The sequence below is a fragment of the Camelus dromedarius genome, chromosome 3 (assembly GCF_036321535.1).
Source record: "Camelus dromedarius isolate mCamDro1 chromosome 3, mCamDro1.pat, whole genome shotgun sequence".
NCBI classification, from domain to species: domain Eukaryota; kingdom Metazoa; phylum Chordata; class Mammalia; order Artiodactyla; family Camelidae; genus Camelus; species Camelus dromedarius.
The window spans coordinates 52237184-52260090 of NC_087438.1; the positions used below are offsets into that span (position 1 = coordinate 52237184).

Consider the following 22907-nt stretch of genomic DNA (forward strand, 5'->3'; position numbering starts at 1 on the left):
AAACACAGAGTCCAAGGCCCCTGTGACAAAATGGGGCTGAGAAGGGCTGCCTCCCGAACAGTCTGTCCCCCAAAGAGCCTGATGTATATATAGCTCTCTAACGTTTGTTAACTGGTGAAATACTTAAAACAGGCTGCTTACTCACTGAACAAAATCGAATCCTGCGTGTTTAATCATTAACATGTTTAGGCTACAGAAAATGCCTGCTCTTCAGAGTCAAGGTGAGCTGGGCTGCTTGTTAGGTACAGCTGGGCTCCAGGAAGAACCAAAGACACAGACCAAGACATCTTTGGGCCCTGGCCCAACTGAAGAACTTGGTCCTCTCATAAAGACCCTATGGCTGGGGCCTTACAAACAGGGGGCGATTAAACTGGGATGATGATCAGGCATTTAATCTTGCTGCTGGGGAAAGAGCACACAGGGGAGGAAGTCACCTAGAGAAAATACAGAAGGGATAAACAGAAGACAGATGGGCAGACAAGCACAACAAAGACTTCTCTGATTTGTTATAAAAACAGGAGCAAGGTGCTTGCAAAACAACTACCAACTTTGATTATTACACCCCTACTCCCTATAAAACTATACTTACATGATTTATATCTTATTTGGGGAGTTATTAATGAATGTATATATACACTATGATTTCACTTTACAATAAGAAAATCATGAATAGTAATCTACTAACTTATTAAAATTTTTATAGTAAGGTGGTACCCTACAAATACATCACATTTCCATCACATTTCAGCATTTAATTTTGTAAACAGGAACACTGCTATATATACCTCCACTAGCCTTTTTCTGCCACTGTGGTTACAGATCACCATAGATAGCTTAAAAAGAAGAGAAAAAAAAAGATAAAGAGAACTACTGAATTGAAATTATGTCACATGCAATAAAATAAGTAAATAAATAAAGTGTGCCTTCATGAACAGGCAATACCAAGACACTTATCCACTGAAAGATTTGCTTTCTAGATTACCCTTCATAAAAGCCCCCAGCTGGGAGGTCCGGCACTCCCACCTTACTTTTGTTTGTACTTTCAAGAATCCTAAAGAGGATAATCAAGTTTTCCCCACATGTAAATGAATTCAAGAAACCAGATGTTCCAAATACACTGTTCTTATCAACATACATGTATTCTTGAAAACTGAATTTGTTTCTAATTTGCATGGTTTTCACACAGAATGTTTTGGGTTCAAGTATAATATTTACCGTTCACTTCCAAAGCGCTACACTGGTGCTGGGTATGAGGACAGGGACACAAGGAACCACACCAGTGCCAAAGAGGAGCCCTCCGTGCGAAGTCTAAGCACCAGACTACGCAGGCACGACGACACGACCACTTCCCAAGGCCTGACTGTCACCAGAAGTAATGATTAACGCCACCGTACAAGATCAAGCCTGCCCTTTTTATTCAAGCTCTAATAATTTATCCAACGGTCACCACTCTTCTTGCTGCTATGCAGACCGAGTCAGGACCCCCTCCGGCCTGCAGAATGCCCGCAGCTTTAGATCAATAAGCCCTGTGATCTATAATCCAGAGCAGAAACCAATTACCCTGCTGACTCTTCCCGTAGTCATCAGTCAGGGTGAGACTACAGCTTGTCTCTGACCCACCAGGAGACTGAACGTCCGCTGCATGTTTCCCGGGGAGCAGCGGGAGGAGACGCTGTACAAAGTCAGCTTCAGCAGGAGGCTGGTGAACCTGTGAAGGGACTGTCGGCTGGGACAGGTTTCCAGAAGGAACTGTTCTCTCCCTCGGAAGTGACACAGAAATTCCACAAGGAAGTGGTCGGGTGCCAAGGGTTCTAAAGGAAGGACAATCACCCTCAAGACATCAAGGCATGTGGTGAAGCCTTGAGGTCAATTTAAAGAGAACAAACACTCCCAGCCAGGCTGGGAGGCAGGGAGGCTGTGCCAGGGTGGGCGGACAAAACCTACCAAGCAGCAAACAATGGCATCGCTCCAGTGTTTGTGAATGTAAACAAAATATCTTGACCTTACAAATGCTCTTTGCCAACTTTTCATCTTGAATTAATCTCCTCTAACCATGCTAAATTTTTAAACTTGCCTGCAATGGTAAATCTTTTCGTGAACTAACTGGGAGGTTAAATATGGGAGATAAATGAACAGCAATGCTCTGAGTCACCAGCCTAAAAGCATCAGTGTGGCTTGCCACCGTGGGTCTCTAGGCACAGCACATTGCACGACTTGGTTTACTTGTCTGGAGCCACTGACAGCAGGGCTGCAATTTTCAAAATGAGGCTGGGAGTGGTGGAGATCCCGATTTACTGGCCAACGGCATCTATCAGTGTAAAGACTGAGTCTTCCTCCTGTGGCTCCAGTGCTCAAACCTACCTGGGCCTTCCACTCACACCTACAGCATCTGGTACACACGTGCACGCTCCCAGCAGCGTGTCCTTCTGAAGCGGAAGCACTGGGCACAAAAGGAGTGGCTCTGGCCACTGGGAACTGCTCTGAGGTACAGGGGCAACTTCAAGCCCGACTTCCACAGTTGGCTCGATTCCTCCAAGGAGGCTGAGTGACTGGGGCCATCACCTCCGGACAGCACAGGCTCCGTCCAGCTCCACGGGGCATCACTCACACAGGCTCTCATGTGGCATCCCACCTCCCAGCCACGCCCAAACCTTAGAAAGCCGGTCTTCCCCTCAACCGCACCACTGACTTCAAGCAGTCAGTTTAATCTTGCTGCGTCTCAGTTTTCTAAGTCTACGTGTAATCTCAAGAAAGCCTCAACTGTGTACATGCTACTTGACACCACTTCTTAGACTCTTCAACCTATAAAAGCATCTCCAAGAGCACTAGACCAGGAGTCAGGAGTCAGAGCTTCGTGTGTCCCAGTCACTCACCTAACAAGTGGGTATGAGGCACTCACTACATGCCAGGGACCGAGGGTAAGGACGGTGAACAAACAAGACAGACAAGGGGACAGAGCTTTGGCCAAGTCATTCAGTGTCTTGAACTGAAAGGAAAGGGCTCGGACAAGAAGCTCTTTTAAGTCCCTCCCCAGGCTCCTATTCTCCACTCTCTGCTTTGGTGCCAAGAGGGGACTGAAGCGTTCTGGAATGTTCCGCTTCCCTGAACAGACGTTATTTTTACTCCACATGCATATAGCTCGGGCTGCAGACGTGTGACTTCTCTGCACTCCGCCAAGCATAAACGACTCGTTTTCATCCCAGAGTTTATGAGACGACGGGAGCCCTGATCTAGAAGGCCCACGGGCAGGCACGGCTCAGGCTCCTCGGCACAGCGACCCTCACGGCCTCATTCCTTCTACACGGAGGAAATCTGGTTCCCTCAGATCAAAACTACACAAAAACAAGAGCAAGGCTGCCAAGGGTTCCTCACATGTTGCCTGGGTTTATTTATTTCTTCATCATCAACTCACATCATTTCTGACACTGCTCTTCAACTTCCTGGATGCAGCCAGAGAGAAAGGCTTTTAAGAGGCACTGAAGTCCAGCCAACTTCTGATTAGCCACAGTGATGAAGGAGAGGAACAGCGCCTGCCCAAAGCAAGAGGACCCTTGCCTCTGAGAACGGCAGGGCAAGGATGCTTGTGTGGGATACGAGAAGCCTTAGTGAAACAAGTGACAGTCTGCCCCTCTCCCCACCCCCCGCCCCGAAATCCCCCTCAAATAGTATTTCAGGAAAACATTCGGCTGGAGTTCCGCAGGGCACCACGTCCACCAGAACGGGAGCAGTCTACAGCCTCCTTTATCAACCTGCATGGGGAAATATCAGCTCCCAGATCAACGGGGGGTAGGTTTTGTAGAACTATACAGGCTCAAGCTATGAGTAAATGCACTTACCAGTGGTGAAAGTGTCTATCAGCACATTAGCACTACTAGACACCAGAAGTCTTCTTTTTATTCAGAGCTAAGTTTACATTTATGAAGCAGACATTTCTGCAGGAGAGAGGGAGAAGCTGGAGTCCAGAGAGCAAGCAGACATGAGATGGTAAGAGTGTGAATGAAGACGGACGTGAAGGCTGGGCCCAGAAATATGCCAGCCAGAGGCGGTGATGCCTCGGGCCTTTCTGATCACAGGCTCAGGGCCCCCAGAAGTTACTCAACAATCGCCCAGACTGTTGCAAGCACTGAAAGAGCCCTTCCCATCCCGCTCCCTCCCACCTCCCCCAACCCCCACTCCCCTTGCCCTGCCCACCGCGACCACTCTGCTCCTCCTCAGAAAGCAAACCAAGCTGCCCTGGGGATGGTGCCAGCTGGTGGCTGGTACAGAGAACTGTCTATCCATCAGCACACTCTTCTCTCTCCTCTCTTGGAGGATTCTTTATCATTCACCTCCTCCTCCCCTTTCCAGTTTCCTCTAACAAGATCATAGAGGGCTTAATCTGAAAGCCTGAGGTCCAGGAATAGAATCCCAGATCCCCCACTTCCCTACCTGGAGACCTAGGGCAAGTCACACAACTTCTCTCTGCCTGGCTCCCTTCTCTGTAAACATGGGTAGAAGTCCCTGCCTGTCCAGCAGGGCCTTTAGGAAGCAGCAAAACTGCAACTGCACCATGAGCAGAAAAGTGCTCATCAACAGAGGGCCCAGCCTCACAGCCTCACCGCTCCTCTCACTCCCCACCACCTGGGTCGCCACTGAATGCTGCTCAGCTCACAGGAGCTTCACGGCCATCATGCTCCAAAGCAACGACGTGGATGATAGATGAATGGCAAGCCTTCCCAGAGGTAAAGACACCATCCCAGCTCTGAACCAGCTGTCCTGCTGGCGGATGTCCGTCTTTTCAGTGTAAATGCTGTGGTCCTGAGTAATGAGCTAAGCGGTCCATCGGGACCTGCATCAACTGTCTATAAGTTACTGACTCCCAAGGCAGGAGGAACTCCACGTTCCTGACCACAGTGCCCTCAGTGACCACTGGGCCTCCCCGAGCCCTCCCTGAGCTATGGAAATTGGGCTCCAGGCTCCCCGGGAGGGAGATGGCCAGCTCTTGTGAGGCCCCACTACATCCCCAAATGTCATCTCACCGTGATAAAGATCTCAAAGGGGCTAATGAAATTATCTCCTCTCCCTTTTATTCCTCAGTAACAACCACAAAATTAGATCAAATGACCCCCTGCTCCTCTAATTTAAGGCCTATTTTATTACCTTCAACCCCAGTTCTCTCTCTTTGAAATGGATATGAGACCCTGAAGACCCCACAGGCCAGTGGGATTAGTAATTGACGGCTTCCTCCTCCTGGCCTGTTCTCCGGAGGGCGCTTCTGCTGCCCCACCTCGGGTGGGGTCACAATCAGTTCAATCTTCATGCTTCAGAGACATCCCCTTTGAACAAGATCAAATGTTTCCCACCCCTGCCTGGTACTCTGCTCAAAGGAACAGCAGCCCCCTCTCTCTCAGAGCAGGAACATCAACCCGGCCAGAAAGGCACAGGCAGAAAGAGGAGGTCAGCACAGTTAACTGTCCACCAGGCTCAAACGCAGGCCCACTCAAACCAGCACCTTGGGAGGGCTGATCGCCCCCAAAAAACGGGAAGCGCACTTTGAACCCAGGAACAAGGAGGGTGAGAAGGACCGTCCCAGCCTGCTGGGCTGTGGTGGAGCATCGGCAGTTTTTGGGGGGGTTTTCTTTTTTTGTTTTTTTTGTTTTGTTTTTTTCAGAGTGTAGCCACTAAGGGTAGCAGCACTTCTCTGCAGCAACCCCAGGCAGGCAGATAAAATGCTCGGAGGTGAGCACAAGGGCTTGCCCATCAGGAAATGAAGGAGAGGAAAGATGAGTATCAATGGCATCGGTCTACAGGGAGCAGAACAAGGCTTCCTCTAGCTCTGAAGGAGGAAGCTGAGAACAGAATTCCCAAAGTCTCAGAAACCACTCCATCTAAGAAATGCTCTGCAGAGAAAAGGCATCGTGTAAAGCACAGGGTATTTACTTCTAGTTAAGACATGGAAGAGGAAATTTTCCCACTCTCTTTTGCCTATTTGGAAACGTTACTTTTATTAACTATGGATTAATACTTTTATTAACTAGTTATCCAAAGGTCTCTTTCCAACTCAGATTCATAATTGTAAAGACTAATAGAAAGCAGTCATTTCATAATTGAAAGAGGACATGAGAGTGATCAAAACAATGCCTTCAGTCTTTCTGTAAAGCCAAAGTCTTAAGATACTCCATTTAAAACCAACTTTTCCTAGAAACAAGTACTTTTAAGTTTTCTTCCACATCCGTGAAGCTCCTATAGTGGACAGACTCCTGCAACGGATAAGACAAACCAGCCAACAGATCACAGCTGACAAGTGACCTGATCAAAGTAAAAAGTGGTTCCCAAATTATGCAATGATTGTGCTCTGGAAACAGAAGAAAGCAAACTCTTCCTGAGAGATGTCAATACCTGGGTGCAGCTTTACAATGAAACGTGAAAATCAATTTTGGAGATTTTGCTTCTTCTTTGAGAAAAAGATGTTAAGATAAAGGCTCACCTGAAGTTGAAGATAATGGCTTCACCTGGAAGAACCAGTGACACCTGAGGGAGGATGTGCCATTGTGTGTGTGTATCTGTCACGAGCTGCAAGTCTGGGTTCCCATGCATTTCAGCAACAAATCTCTGGTTGGAGACCAGCGTGCTAATAACACTGGAGACCGAGACCAGCACACCAGTTGCCATGTCCGCTAGTTGCCTTTGCTCTGACTGCTCCCAAGTGTCTACCCTGGATACAAGGCACCCATGCTGGACAGTGTCTTTGGATGAAGGCCGAGGCTTTAAAACAGCTACATCAAACACAAATACACACACACACATCCTGATACACAAATTCTACTGCTGAGGCACTAGCAGTCCCCAGTAAAACTGTTTTTTTAGAAACAGTAAACATTTAATTGAAAGAAAGAAGACCGTATTAGAAGTTCCAAACAAAGTTCAGAAGCACTAAGGAAACTCAGGAACTGTATCACTTCCTGGACTTTCTGATTAGGATGGTGTGGGGCTGTCAAGATTCAACCAGAGAGCTTGTGAAGTGTGCGAGCCCCTGTGTAGAGGAGACCAGCTCAGGACCTTGGTGATTTGACCGGCCTCATTTTTTTTTCTAACCAGATTAGAACTATATGGGAAAACAGGTGACACCCCAAGAATCAACGGTCCCCGAGAAGCTCAGTGAGTAGCTAATTATTATTAAGTGGTAAGCGCCCCCCATGTGTTTGGCAGCATGACATGCTCACCACCTTGCACTCAGCTTCTGCTGGCGGGTGCAACACAAAACAGGCGGTAATATCCCAAATTCCAAAAGCAACTCAAAAGCTAAAACCCACTCATATTTTAACATCTGGGCTTTTAAACTGCAATTTACTTTCTTAGTTTATTTTTCAAGTATGATAGACAAACTGGATTCCATGGACACTGGAAATTCCTGAGCTAAGCTGAAACCCTCCCTCTTCCCAAGCCCTAGGAAGCTTCAAGATGAATGGGGTCAGGTGAGAGTCAAACTTCTTCACTGCTTTGCCTTTCACTACCAGGCTGGGGCTCAGTACCTGGCAGGAGAAGCCACGGTGACAGGACTGCTTTCATGTGGGACTTGTTGGCAGGTACCTCTACTAGGTTGCGGAATGCACACACAGAAACCAGAGGACAACTTTCTCTTTGCTTTAGGGCTGCACACACCCAAACAAAGCAGCTGGAAAGGCTGACCAATGCGTACTGTTACTGCAGAGGCAGGATGAGAAGGCAGAACAGATGCTCAGGCCGGCATTCCCTGTGTAAGAACGTCTCTGGTCAGATTGAAGGATCACCTCCCACCACCCCGCCTCCACTGCAGCTTCTGTGAACTCAGCCGCCAGCCAGTTCCTGAAAGGACCCAGGCCCCACTCTGGCTCCGATATTCAGATGAACCTCTGCCCCGGGGTTTGCTACTCCCAACCCACGGGTTAGAGCAAAACCACTTTAAGCATCTCTCAGAGATGCCAGTGTACTAAGGCTACAGGGAAAATGGACATGCACCATTTAAAAGCTTTTTATTAAAATTATTTAAACCTAAACTGTGTTTTAAAACATATCCTCAAGCCATTTAGAAAAATTTTTATTTCCTCTGGGTTGTAAATTGGTCAAGTCTATTGTTTGCTCCCTTACCGCCTGGATAGTTGGTTACACATTCAATCCTAGGGCTGCCCAGGGCTCCCAGGGGCTCGTGTCTCCCCTGGGCAGCCAAAGGCCGCAGGCTGCCAGTTAGCACATCACTGACAATGCCACAAAAACTCCTGACTTCTTATCCTTTTCAATAGGGGTAAGAATCTAAACTCCTGCCAACCTGACGTATTAAGCTGATGGTAAATTCTCAATCACGCATGGTAATGTGAGCAAACAGCCATGTAATTAATTTTAAAAGGCCCTCTACACATCAGTTTACTGGCTTAGGAATACATTATCTTTTTTTGTGGCTGTGCCTCAGTTTAGTTCACTAGGGTATTTTTTTTTTCTCGGACGAACATGCATTCGTTTACTGAAAGTCTGTTCCATGCCAGGAACCATGCAAGGTGGGCGATGCAAAAAGAACTCACAGACTAGGGGTAAAGACGTGTACAAACAAGCAAGTAAAGCTCATGGCGGGCACGTGCAGTGTACTGAGCAAGCAGAGACTCAGCGAGCCGTTCTGCTGGAAAGCTGGGAAAAGGCTACACTCCGAACACCCTCTCCTTCAGACGGTTTGTAAATAACAAGCGCAATGTGGGCTGAGCCTTAAATGAGGAACAGGAATTCTAAAGTACCAACTCAAATGGGGAGAAGGGTACCCAGCACAAAGGAAGGAGTGCTGGGTGCTGAGAGGGCCAGCAACGCCCCGGAGAAGGCCAGGCAGGTAAATAAACATCTTCGCCAGTAACTCAGTGGGGAAGGTGCCCACTTTACACTTCCCTTAGAGGGGGGGCCGCCCTACACTTAAGGATTTTCTTTGTAATGCATGAGATCTTGGGGGTGGTTACCAGAGAGCATCACATGGCTAGAGTTTTCTCACAACCAGCCTGAGCAGGAGCAGGTCCAGGAAGCAACCCCTTACCTGGGTGAGGAGGAGCTCCTTGATGGGATGCGAAAGCCACAGGCCAGCTGTGAACTCAAGAGTCTGCTTCCCGGTTTACCTGAAAAACAACAGGAAAGGGCCATTTGTGTTAACACGGAAGAGGCAGTCCTTTAATGGCCCCAGGAGAGACCCACAGACCATGCCTAAGACTCCTTGGTCTCGGAGCAGAAAACCTGGCCAGCGTCACTTGGCCAAGGGGTTGGAGCAAAGAGACCTGGGTGAGAATCCTGATGTTTAAACCCAGTGGCAGGGTAACGGTAAGCCAGACACTTAACCTGTGCCTTGGTTTCCTCCCCGGCAGTATCGACCTCACAGAATGACCGAGAAGGCCTTCCTCACGCCAGGCACAACGCCAAGCCTGGAGTCGTGTGAGTGACCATGTCACGCATTCCCCGCCCTCAGGGAGCTGACAGTCCACAAAGACAGAGGAGTAAACAGGTGGCAATCATGACCTTGATGCAGCTGAAAGAAACTGAAGTGAGGAAATAACAAGGGGACAAGGCGCCTCTGCAGAGGCACCAGCTCGGAGGTCAAAGGGAGCTCCCCCAGAGCAGGTGACGGCTACGTGAGGTCTGACAGCAGGAGCCGGCCAGACTAAGGCGGCAAACCAACAGCACGCCCGGCGGAGGGAACAGCAAAACGGGTGCCCAGGAAGCAAGAAGAACACAGAGCGTCACAAGCAAAAGGAGTATTTCAGAGGCTGAGAGGGAGACTGGCAAGTCATTTGAGGAGAGTTTGGATTTTTTCTTAAGGCCGATGGCAAGCCCGTGGTCTCCTGTAGGAGAGCAGCAGGGTTCAGAAAGCTTTCTGCAACAGAGAGAAGGGACTGGAAGGAGGCAACAAAGGCCCCACTCAGCGACCCCGAATGCCACATCGCTGGTCTGTCGTGGAAAGGCCCAGGAGGCCGCAGGGTAAGAGGACAGAGCGAGGGTTCCCTCTAGTGAACCACGGCTTCTGAACCAGGGGCCCTCCAGCACTAGATGATTCCGCCAGGCAGACACCCCATCAGAAGCGGAGTCTGCCTGTCCCAACAGCCCCTCCAGAAGGTGGAGAAGGGCCTGATGTCACAGGGGTTCCCACATCTGCTCCCCAGACCAGCAGCGGCAGCACCTGGGAACGGGCTGGAAATGCAAATTCTTGGCCCATCCCAGACCCAGTGACTCAGAATCTCCGGGAGTGGGGCCCAGCTGGTGTGTAATTTAACAAGCCTCTGGGTGATTCTGATGCTTCCTAAAGGCAGGAAGCACTAAATGGGAGCAGTGCCAGTATTGGGGGACAGGGAGCAGGGTGCAGAGTACAGAGCTGGCCCAGCCTGATACCCTACAGCGCCTCCATGCTCAAGGCCTCACACTCTATAGGGCCTGTGATGTCCATTTCTGCTTAAAAGGAAATGCACATGCTGGTCTTATAGATGCTTGGAACTATTCCTAGCCGCGTGGACCACGGGGAAGAGTACACAGGCCCACCTCTGGGGTGGGAACGTGGTGCTGCAGGGGAGGTGGCCCACCTCCCTCAGAAACGCCCCACCCTCTTCTGCAGCCCCAGTTTGTCTCAGGAGAGACAAAGGAAACTCCAGCTAGGAACATGGATGCACGCCTCCTCTTTCAGACGACATTTCTCCTCCCAGCTAGACACAGAATCTGACCACCCCGTAAAAGAAATGGGCCATCCAGAAGGTTCCCGTGGTTTCACCGAAGGGTCAGGTTTCTTTCTGGAGTGTGGAACAAACTGTGGTTACAGAGATCCCAGGCCTGGGAGCCATAAAGTAGTTCAGGGTTGAGAAGGGATCAGTTCAGTTGCCTTTCTGTTTGAATATCTATTTTCTCTCTATAAGAAAGAAAAAATTACCAAATTACCCCTCCCCTCCAAAAAGCATGTTTCTATAAAGAGCAAGCAGATTCTCACATTGTTGTTTGTGTTTCTATAGCTCTTGCTTTTCTTTATAAAAGGCCAAAAATGGGGTACAAAACATAAAAACAGTGTTCAGATCAACCCAGATCATGGTGATACACTGCACAGCCCAACCACACTCAGCTCTCCGCGAGGATGGCTGAGCTGCAGGACCTCGTAACAGGTCAAAGGACCACGTGTGGTCCAAGGGCAGGGAAGACCCCATACTCCTAGCACACAAGCAATGCTGCAGAAATCCCCACTGCTGTCTGGGTACCGCGCCCCATGTCTGCACACCCCATCTCTCCAGCCTCCTCACCTGCCCCTGTGCAGATGGTGCCACACCTGTAAGGGCCTTTCACCTGTCCCACGTGGCCTATTCACACAGCCCCCCACAACTGCCAGCCCCACTGAAGATAATGGCTGTTCTGTCATCTCCCCACCAGATAGTAAGCTCACTGAGGAGCGCAAGTAAATAAATGACTAAACACGGGGACATACAGACTCGCCTAGAGTAAGAATTTCAGGCCTGGATTCATCCCCTCACCTTCTCCAGCCCAAACAGAGGAAATGACTTGCCCGAGGACACTGAGCAAGCAAATGGTCACCCCAGGGGAGAGTGTATAGATGGTTCTCATTGTTTTCTGACATTCCTGGGCCATTTCCCCTTATTTCCTGGGTACCTGTAAACCATTACCCTGTGCAGGTAAAGGCATTTTACTTGTGATAAGAACAGATTCATTTTTGTGTGTTTCAAGACCCTGCTCAAGAGCCTGGAGGAACATCTTGTGAATTTTAGAATTTGGGGCACTAAGACCAATCTAAGGACAGAGCAGGGACTCTGGGTGGGGGGTGAGCAGGGCCAGAACACGGCTGTGGGTCGGGGAGTGGGTCAGTCTTCCTAGAAGTTCTCAGTGTCCTGGTCCCTGGGACATACTTGTGTGTAACCTCCCAGTTGGCCCAGGAAAAGCAGGCAGCGGTGGCAAAAAGGCTCTCCCCACCTTCCACCTCCACACTGTTCTGAAAACGCGCTGGATCACTCAGACAAGCTCTGACTTGGCACCAGAATGGCCGAGTTCAGAGTCCCTTTTAGGCAGCCAGGAGCCAAGAAATCCCAAAAATGTAAATATTTTTTGCATGTATAAGAAAGAAAGCATGCACTAAAGCACTTTCTAGGTGGCATGGGGGTGGGGGGTCTCAGAAGAGTCAAACCCTCCTCAAAACTGATGGGAAAAGCCCCTCAGTGGAGAAGGGATGGTGGCTGCTGCTGGCCAGGTTCTCCTGGCCAGCAGCAGGTACAGTAGCTGGATTGTTTCCCGGGCTTCTCTCTCAAAACTGAACAGACTGAAAAAAGAGCAAAATAATCCCAAGTATAATCATGGCGTTTAAAAATCTTAATTTTCATATCTAGACCACCTGGCTTTTCATTACAGCTGCTCAGGCATATGTGAAGTGGCCACATGAGACAGAGGTATGCCAGATGCGTCGTGCAAGACAGTGAAGCCCCTATTATACACCACACCACACACACACACACACACACACACACAAATTAAGGGCCTGTTCTTCCTAGTGCCCTCCTGGGCGTCCTGGGCTCCTCTGGACACCACAGCTGCCCTAGGGCCTGGGGCCTCCGGTCTCCCTCGCAGCCCCACCCCCAGCCCCGCCTCCTCACCCCACCTACGTGTCACCCCATCAAAGTCCACTCTCTTCACACCCTGATCCTGAAATTATCCCTGTCAAGGCCTAAATAACTAATGTTATTACCTATTCTATGAATGCTTACATAAGGTTTAAAGAGAAACATTTCACCCATACTCCTCTAATGATAAAATTTTAGGCACAACAGCTTTTGGGCCGAGAACCCTTTCCACGCTCCACTCCCATCACACTGACCGCTTCCCACTTCAACTGTTTCATAAGCTGCCCCTGCCCCTAGGGTGGAGCTGAGATGGAGCCTGCATGGGTAGAAATGGAGGTTGACGCTGATACAGTGATGTGCAAAGTCCAAGTCCTCAATCTGTCAATTCACCCAGATGAGAACCAGTGTCAGCAGAGGATGAGGGGCCCTTCTCCAGCCATTTCTGGTCTGTGCTTCCTTAGGAAGGGGATGCACTAACACTGTCTCCAGTGTCTGAACCCAAGGAGGGGAGAGGGTGGGAAAAGTCAGCCTTAAGATGGTCCTTTCTCTGCCGAGGCCCAAAGCTTATAGCTCAGGATCTCTAAGAATGCCCCAAAGCACTTAACAGTCAGTGTCTGTAAGATCTTCCTAAAAATAAGGGCTTCAGAATTGATTCTTACACTCTTGACAAAGGTCTCTCTGGTTTGGTCCCCTCCAAGATAAGAAAGAGCCTCACTGGAAGAATGAAAGCATGTGTCAAGATAAACTGAAGTGGCTGTCCAAAGGGACAGAAGCCAGCCCTTCACAACCAAGTATCCAAGAGGCCAAGAAAACAACAGGTGAGGGTGCCCCTCTGACCTGGCCAGTATCACAGGCTCAGATACATGTATTTCTAAATCGATGTTTCTCTAACCTGGTGTTTCTAGAACGTGTCCAAATATAAAACCATCAGGACACTTTGCTTTAAAAAAATTCAGACTGCCAGGACCTAGGCCAAACCTATGAATTCAAAACTCGAGGGGAAAGTCTGAGAATACACAGGTCTAGTCAGCACCCAGCAGATTATCAGGCAAGTTTCAGAAATAATGTTCCAAATGAAACAATAGGTAACTTTTTTAAAATGTTGTAACCACACAACTTCAAAGTGACAGGGTATGTGAGAAAAGGCAGGCTTAATTGGAGGAAGTCAGAGCCTTCTTTTATCCAGTTAAAAATACAGAGTATAATCATTATGTAACAGGGAAATAGATTCAATTAAAATGTAGCAAAAACAAAAGCTCTCTGTTTAGCTTAACCATGTTTCACCTGGAAGACCATCCATCACCTTCCTCCCTGCCCCAAGGCCTGCAGGGGGTCCCCACACAGCTGCTCTGCGTGGCTGTCAGAGGCCCAGATGGAAGTGGCAGGGCTGAGGGCCCTCACTGGCATCCCAATCAAGACCAGTCCCAAGTAGCAGGCCACCAATTCCAAGTCAGACCCCACAGCTGCGCCCCCGCTGTCAGCCTTCACAGGCCTCTGCCGCCAGCCAGCTATTCTGTGATCTTAGTCATGTCCCGGCTTTATGTGAGGCCATGCTGCTCAAAACGCGCTCCACAGAACCAGCAGCACCAACGACACAGGGAACTTGTCAGAAATGCAGACTCCCAGGCCCCACCCAGGCCTGCATAATCACAATCTGTGATTCAGCAAGATTCCAGATCATTCCTATGTACATTCAAGTTTGAGAAGCCCTGCTTTAAAGCATGGAGAGAATGCCCCCCGCCTGTAGGACACCAGCTCATCAGCCCACCCCCTTCTGCTCTGGACTCCAGGAGGCCTTCTTCCCTCACAATCCTCACACGAGTCCTGTCAGTCCCGCTTTGTCTCAGAGCCGCATCACTGTCAGCAGGGCCCAGGGACAGCGGACAATCCACAGCTCAAGCTCAGGGAGTTAAAAGGAGGTGGTAAGTAGTGATTGATCGTCTCTTGCTTTCTCATCTGGCTCCCTTAGGAGGCAGGAATATGGACTCTGTGACCATAAATCAGTAGAGACAATCCAAAGTCAAACAATACTATGGAATGCTGGCGCTCTCGGTTCCAGCACAACGTTAATGAGGTCGAGGTCATGAGTATGATTAGCTTCCTCTGTAACTTGGCACAGACTCCAACGCTCTGCCCTCTGGCCGCCTACAAAGGCTGACGCACCCGTGGTTACTAAGAGGAGAGTGACGAGGGGAGGCTGAAAAGAGCAGCGCCAGTAAACAGCTCAAAGAACGTGAATGACTGATGAGTGGAATGTATCGAGGAACAGCACGCAGCCCAGAGGGACGGCTGACGTGACAGGTGACCGCGTGAGAACGCAACATTATCCCAACAGGCTCAATAGCACACACCAGAATGAGAACGCCAAAATGGGACAAAAAGAAATGGGAAGGCCTATGGCCAAGACTTTAAATGTCAAATGCACAAATAAAAGCTAGAGGGAATCTAACCTGATGGCAGTTGTTTTAAAATGTTGACACTTTTTTTTTTTTTAAAACATGCAAGTTATGTTGACTAACCTAGTTGCTAAGAAAGCTAACATACTGAGGGTCCACGAAATCTAGTTTCCAGACCAAGGGGAGCAATGGTCCCTCCGTAGTGGATCTGATCAGACTATCCTAAACAGTCCCCCAGCCACCTGTCCACACAGGTGTGTACATAGCCTGTCCCACCTCTTCATCACCACCGCCACATGGGTTCTTACTATTCAGTGTGACCTCTGTTCCTGGCTACAGCTCTTTTTTGGCTTTGGATTATAGCTTAAACGTTCCCCACATCAGCTTAGCTCCCTCTGACGCTGCCCTTTCTTTATTAATCAAGAAAAGAATTACAGATACAAGCGCAAACTGGAAAAAAATCACATTAAAAAAAAAGACACCCTAAGCAATCCTTATCAAAAGGATTCAGATCCAAAAGCCCTACGGTCACCTGCGTGAGCTGACACACTACGCTATGTATTACAGCACAAATCCGTGTGGAATCAGTAATTAGGTCTGTAAATTACGAGCTTCCACTACAGAAAAACCCTGAAAGGGCTACTATAAGGACAAGCAAACGACAGAGTAAATACCTGTTCAGACATACTTCCCTATGTAGACGCATCCTCTAGAAATGGACAGTTAGCCATTAAAAAAACCAGATACGATTTTAGATTGTTTTTCAGGTAGTGAGCCATGTTTTTCTTAAGTTTATATTTCATATACAAAGGGTAGCCAGTTACAAACACAAAAAGACCACTTACTGACAAGTCTGTAGTTGCCAGACTGGCCAGTCTATTATTTTTAATTTCAGAAAATTTGATCCCTATGGGTAAGAGAAAAAAAATTACAAATTTTTAAGAGGTTAACTTGTCCTGCGTAATAAGTGTGTCAGTAATAAGCGTATCTGAAGATCAAATGAAGCTGCTGTCTATGCAGTTATAGGTGTCTTTAAACAACTGGCAAATTGCCTCAAAACTGGAAAACAACCATGTGAAATCCAGCCCAACTAGCCTGCCCCAGGAGAAAGGAAGCTTGAACTCCAGGTGCCCCTGACAACACAGCTCAGTGTGGAAAGAAAGAGAATGCTGAACAATAGAATCAGGAGAGGAAAGAGCTCCTCTAATTTTCCGGGCGTGTGGGGAGGTTGCTGCTAAAGGGATATTTAAGATCTCACTGCCGGTTCAGGTTCTATTGAACACTGAAACAATTTATAACAAAGGGGAAAAAATCTGACCGTATCAGTGTAGCACATATTTAATTTAGTACATATCAATCAGACAGACGTTTACACATTTAGATACAGAAGTGAAACACCCCTCAAATCACACTTACAATGTTCATAAAAACACACAAAGCACACCCACGGGAAGGAGTGGGTTCTTCCCTGCTGTAGGAGGAAGCCACCCACCCTAGCTCGGGGTCACAGCACCCAGTCCTGGCTGCATTCCTCCATGACGATATTTACAACAAATAGGGACTGCAAGTCTTTTTAAAGACTGAGACCAGCTTTACAATGTACCACAGATGCAAGGAGGTATGCACTGTTGTGGCCAAAACTGCTGATACGGTTTTGTAAAACACAAAACCAAAAAACACCAACAACTGTTTTGTTCTGGTTTTTAAAGTAACATGCTACTCAAAAATCTGGAAAACACAGAAATAAAGAAAATAGTCACCTGTATCCCCACGAGTCCAAAATAACCAGTTAGAATTTTAGCCTATATCGTTCCAGTCTGTCCATGGCTATCACTTTTCCTTTCAACAGCAGCCCAGTTAATTTTGATGGAAATATATTAAATAGTGTCTATAACACCATTTAACCAATAAATGTGGTATTAAATCAAAATCAGAATGAACCCATAGGAGAAAAATTCAAAAAACACTGAAGTTCTCCTTTCTTCTCTGCCAAGTTGCAAAGTCAGAGTCGGGTGTTTTTCTTGACCTAGTTGAAGGTATTACAGTTAAACTATGAAAACATACAGATAACACAGCTCTTTAACTATGTTCAGTATTTTGTGGATGCACACAAAACTAGTTTACATTCTCAGCAAGTGAAGGTTATCTTACATTTTCTTAAACAAAATATATATCTGCATATTAGTCAGCTCAGGCTGCTTTAACAAAGTATCATTAAACAACAAACACTTATTTCTCACTGTTTCGGAGGCTGCAGTCCAAGATCAAGGTGCTGGCAGGTCTGGTTCTTGGTGAGGGCCCTCTTCCTGGCTTGCAGATGGCCACAGACTCATTGCAGCAGAGAGCATGCTCTGGTCTCTCTTCCTCTTCTTAGGAGGACACTAATCCCATCATGGGGGCCCCACCCTCACGAACTCATCTAAACTTAATTACCTCCCAAAGGTGCCACCTCCAAATACCATCACAATGGGGACTGGGGCTCCTACAGAGGAATTTGGAGAAGAGTAGTCTGGTTAGGACATGTGTGTGTGTTGGGGGTCAGGCGGAATCAACTGCATCAGTTATACATCCTAGCTTTTAAATATGTTCAGAGTCCTTCTATGTACATTCCTCTAAACTATCTCAGTTCAAAATAACACAAACAGATCTCACCAATTCTGCAAAATAACACCAGTAAGAGTCTGGTCATTTAAGGCCAAAGTCAGGGGATTCATTATCCCCTATTAGGCCTGTTGAAAAGGATGAAAGAGAAAAATTCTGTTACTAGGACACAGATTATTCTCACCATGAGCTCTAGTTAGTTGAGAGACTAGGCAACCACTTGCCACTACTGTGAAAATAACTCCATCTTTCATCTCCATCTCTTCCTGCCCGTTGGTCCAACTCTCTGCTGGGCACCTCTCCCTGGAAGGCTCATAACTCAGTTCTGCATTCAACTGAACTCATTACTCCTCACCATCTCCCTGCACTGAGGATCCTCCCCAAAGCTGCTGACCTCAGGGCACAGAGTCATGACCCACGCCAGTCACCCTGAACTCCCTCTTGGTAAGAGCCCACCCGGGGAGATGACCGAGAAAGTGCAGTCAGTCTCTCCAGGCCTTTTCCACTCCCCTTCACCAAGTCCCACCAGGACTCCTGCACTAGCCTCCCAACTCACCCGCCACCCCCAGCGGCCACTGACTTCTTCCTAAAGCACAAATCATCACCTGCTGCAAATTCCCCATCTTCCACACAGCTTTTGAGATGAAGTTCAGACTCCCCAGCTCAGCACCCAAGACCCAACACCCTCAGGTACTTCCCTGCACAACTCTGCCTCTAGTCCAAACAACTACTCCCTGCTGATCCTACACCATTTCAAGTCTCCTAGACTCCAAACGTATGCATTATTATTGCATCATGTATTACTGTAACCTTAAAAGTAATGAAAAAGGGGAAAAAAAAAAGGAAAAAAAAACAAAAAAAAACCTTAAAGGTATATGAGGAACCACGTATCCACTCTTCCCTTAACTCTCTCACACAGAGCCAAGTATTTCAAGTGCCAGACTAGACTCTTCCCTGGACCCAATTTGGGTTTTAAAAGCTGATGATCAGAGCCGACCTCTGATTGCTCCTTTGCCTGTTTAAGGCTGAGAAGTCTCACTTCTGAGAAAACTGCTGCTCGTTCTCCTGGTACACTGGCTGGTCATTCTGCTCAAACAGGACACGTACTTCATTATAAAGCACAGAAAGAAACAGGCCCCCCTTTCTCCCTATGGAGGACCCAGAGGACTGGCTGCCCCAGCCAAGCTGGCTGGTGTGTAGATGAGAAGCACACCCAGCATGCTGCTTTCCCAGGGCAGGCTCTTCTAAATAAAAAAGAAAGCTTCTCGGGTTTATTGAGGTCCTTCCCAAACAGAGTGTGCTTCTCCAACTAGAACATGTGCTCTGGGAGTGGAGAGGACTGCTCTTGGTTCTTGCTATGTTACCAGAGGCCAGAACAGAGCCTGGCCCATGGGAGAGGCTCCACGGGTATTTGCTGAATGATCAGATAAAAGAATGGATGAATGAGCAAAGGGCATTCCTCCCAAAGTAGGAAAGTGATATACAGCATCGTTCTCCAGCTCAAAACCTACTGTTCTGCTGAGAAGGCCTTTTGTTCACTCTGCAACTAGGGACAACCTTAGTGAAAACTGGGCAGTGTACCATTAACCCCAAGACACATTTTAAAGGTGCTTTTTGAAATAAATTCTAGAGATCAGATATTTACTCAATATTCGTATCTTTCTAAGTGCAGTCAGCATTGAGTAAAGCATTGCTTTTAAAATTTCCAAGAGAGACCTCATGTCCACCATTCAAGTTCTTTTTCTTAAATAAAATACAGGTGTTGACTTTGGTGGGACCTGGAACCTGAGAAGCTGCCATTGCAAAGGGGCAGCAGAGCCTGGAATCACAAGCCACACCTGAGCTCCGGCCCACAGATCCACATGGAGCCTGCACTGCACATCTCCTGCCATGGGAGTCCTAGGAAAAGTTGAGCAGAAGGGTCCAAAAAGACGCAGCCTACAAGTTCTAGAAAGATCAAATGTTTCTGGGTGTGTGCTGCTGGGGGCATAGGAACAGCCTCAACTGAGCCTCAACCCAGAAGCAGACCTAAAACCAGCAGTTGCTCTAAAATCAGCTATCCTAGCAGCCCAGCTCTTTGAAGGGCAACACTTTCCTGGGGCATTTGAAATGTTTGACGACCATCATTAACATTTTCTGAGCAATTACTCAGCATGAGGGACTACCCTGTTTGAGATTTACAAATATTAGCCGCTATATAAAAAAAAAAAAGATTAAAAAAAAAGTTTCTTCTGTATAGCACAGGAAACTATGTTCAATATCTTGTAATAACCTTTAAGGAAAAAAGTATGAAAACAAATATATGTATGTGTATGCATGAATGGGACACTGTGCTATACACCAGAAATTGACAAATTGTAACTGACCGTACTTCAAATTTTAAAAAAGCATGTAATCATAGTTAAACTTCAAGGTGGTTCTTTGACTTGAACTTTTATTACCACCATTTTATAGACACAGATACCAAGGCTGAGAGAAATCAAGTAACTTGCCCAAGGTTCAGGTAGTGACAACTCTGGGAAGCTCAATAGTCCCAATTTGGGCATCCTATATTTTGGTCTCCTACTTTGTCAATTCTTTGCAATGAAGAAGTCGAGAGGCTGTATACACTGTTCATTAAAAATGGGTACTTTTCTACATAGTCATTTTCTATCTTCTCCTACTATGGACTTTTCCTTCCAGCCCCGCCCAAACACTACATGGAGTAAAATGTCTTTAATTCATCAGTCCACATCAGAACCCAGCCGCATGGTTGAACAGCATATATTACTCTTTCCAGAAGGCTCTGCTTTAATCTACAAAGATCCCTTTTCCTTCCTATAGACAAATTACTGGTTCATGTATCATGACAAATTAGATTATATTCAAGAATATTATATTTGCAGTGTAATTATTCTTCCTAATTGGACTGCTCTGAAAACAGATGATTCCCCCCTTGCCACCTCCATCGTCTCCTGCAACAGTGTCTTTTTTTCCTGCCATAAAATGTTTGCTGCACCCTTTGCAAACACTCCACAACAGGCCACACTATCTTATCTCCGTCTGACCACTTAGGAAAAATATTATAACATAGAGTTTCATCTAGTATAACCTCAAACTCCTCTAATGTTATTTCATCAGAATCAGACCTCTGACAAAGACTAGTAACAAGCCTATTGCAGTGTGACAGCAACAAGAAGTGAGAATCGTGGGTTTTATTCTTTTCCCTAACTTTAAAACATTTAATCTCCTCACCAGCTTGTGCTCCCTAATCTCTTACATTTGAAAAGAAGTCGTTTTTAAAGAGGACCGGTAGAAAAGAGTCAGGGATACTCAGGAAAAAGCTACACCAAAGAAATCAGTATCCATCATTGCTTACACCTGGCGGGGGTGCGGCTCCCAGGCGAGTTGGTGAAGCAAAAGCAACGTGCGGACTAGAAACTTCCCTCGGAACTGGGTTACTCAGGTTTAACTCTCGGGACCAGGATCCAACAACTCCTCCTCCCACTCCCGCCCACACCTCTCCTCCCTCTAGCTCCAACACGCTCCCGTCTATAGGGGCCGCTTTGCGATTTTAGACAGAAGTTCTACTTTTGCATGTGGGTCACTGAATGGCAGCTTACATGCACGCACACAATCAAAGCAGAGAAACTGGGAAATACAGGAAATGGCCGGGGTGGGAGTGAGAGTGGGGGAATGAGACTTTACTCCCATTTACTCCCATTGATGAAACCGCGCATCAACTCTCATAAAACTCCTGACCCTCCAGAAATAGAAAAGTTGAACAGAATTGAAGAATATCCTCTCGCTCTTCCGAGTTCAAAGAACACTAGATCGCTGAATGAAGGGGGGGGAAAGGGACACAAACACACAAAAGTTTGCCTAAAAACATCCAGAAACCCATCGGCTCAACCCACCCAGCCCAGATGTGGTCTTCCTACTCCACGCCCACCACCTCCTTCTCTAGCCCGCACCCCCAATCCCTGAGCTGCCCACAAAAATGCAGCCCAGATCTGAGAAGCAGCTGACGTCTGTGGCCGGCGTGACCCACACGCCACAGACCAGGCCCCGCGGAGGCGACCACGGGGTGGCCCCCGGGCGCGGTACCAGGCGCGCCGAGCCCGGCGCCAAGCAGAGCCCAGGACCCGTGCGCCGGTCGAAGCCCGCCAGCGGCGGCGAGAGATTGGGCTTCCGCCGGCTTCCCGGCCAATTGCGGTTCCAGGCACAACTTTTTTCCACTTCTGCTGCGGGCAACCACGGCGGCGAGAGCCGAAACGGCGTTCCCTCCCGTTCCCACCATCCCGCCAGCACCTCCCCGGCCCGGTCCTCCCTCCCCGCGGGCTCCGCGGGCGCCGGGAAGACGTTCCCGCGCCCGCCGCCGCGCATGCAGCCCGGGCTCCGCCGGCCGCGACGGCTCCGCGAGCACCGCGCCCCGCGCCCCACCTGGCCGGGGCTGCGGGCTCTCCCTCCGCAGGCGCGCGCGGGCCCGGCGACTCCAACTCACCCAGTCCCGGCGCGGCGTCCCCGGCTCCGAGCCCGTAGCCTTCTCCAAGCCGGGGCTTTCCGTTACGCCTCCCCGCAGCCACCCCTCTCTCTCTCTGGTCCCGCCGGCTGCTCGGGAAAGGAGGAGGAGGAGAAGGAGGGAGGGGAGAGGGGAGGAGACGGCGAGAGGAGGGGGCGAGGGAGGGAGGGGAGGGGGTCCCCAGGCGGGAGAGGAGGAGGAGGAAGAGGAGGAGGAGGCGAGAGCGCCGACCTCGGCCGCCCCCGGGGCTAGCACGCTAGGAGGGGAAAGAGGGGCGGGGGCAGAGAAAGAAAGAAGCCGCCGAGCCTCCCTGCCCAGGACCCGGCCCCTCGCCGCTGCCCAGTCACCATCGCCGCCGCGTCCGGCTCTCGGCCGGCGTCCGGGGGGAGGGGTCGGGGCCGCGGGCTCTCCCAGCGCGGCGCGCGGGGCGGGGCGGGGCGGGGCGGGGCGGGCGGCCCGGGGCGATGCGAGGGCGGGCGGACGAGGCCCGGCCTCCGGGGGGAGTGTCCTGCGGGGCTCGCGAGGGTGTGGGCGAAAGGGGATCCCCGAGCGGAGGGGCGGAGGCCTGGGGGCCTGGAAGCCGGTCACTGAGCCCGCCGGGTGGCGGCGGCTCCTCCCGGAGTCCTGCGAGGGTTCCCGGAGCCGCGTCGGGGACCTCCCCGTGCAGTTTCGGGAAACCGTCTCAGGAGCGCAGAGAGCGCGCACTGCCGGGCCTGGGAGGCGGGGAACGGCGAAGTCGGAGTCGGGGGCGAGAGGCCGGACTCTCGGAGGAGAGCCGGCCCTAGAGCGCCTGGAACGGTTCCCCAGGCCGGGCCCGAGCGAGAAGAA

At 49.1% G+C, this 22907-nt stretch overlaps 1 protein-coding gene across 4 annotated transcripts in view; it reads right to left on the reverse strand.

The window, feature by feature from the left end:
- Positions 1–22449, reverse strand: part of LHFPL2 (LHFPL tetraspan subfamily member 2) — a 153289-nt gene extending 130840 nt beyond the window's left edge. For all 4 annotated transcript variants that reach the window (XM_064481852.1, XM_031447056.2, XM_031447047.2 and 1 more), the window contains exons 1-2: positions 22062–22449; positions 9029–9107 (exon numbers count right to left, since the gene is read on the reverse strand). The gene's annotated coding sequence lies outside the window, so the exon portion shown is untranslated. The remainder of the gene's footprint in view (positions 1–9028; positions 9108–22061) is intronic.
- Between the last annotated feature and the right edge of the window lie 458 nt (positions 22450–22907).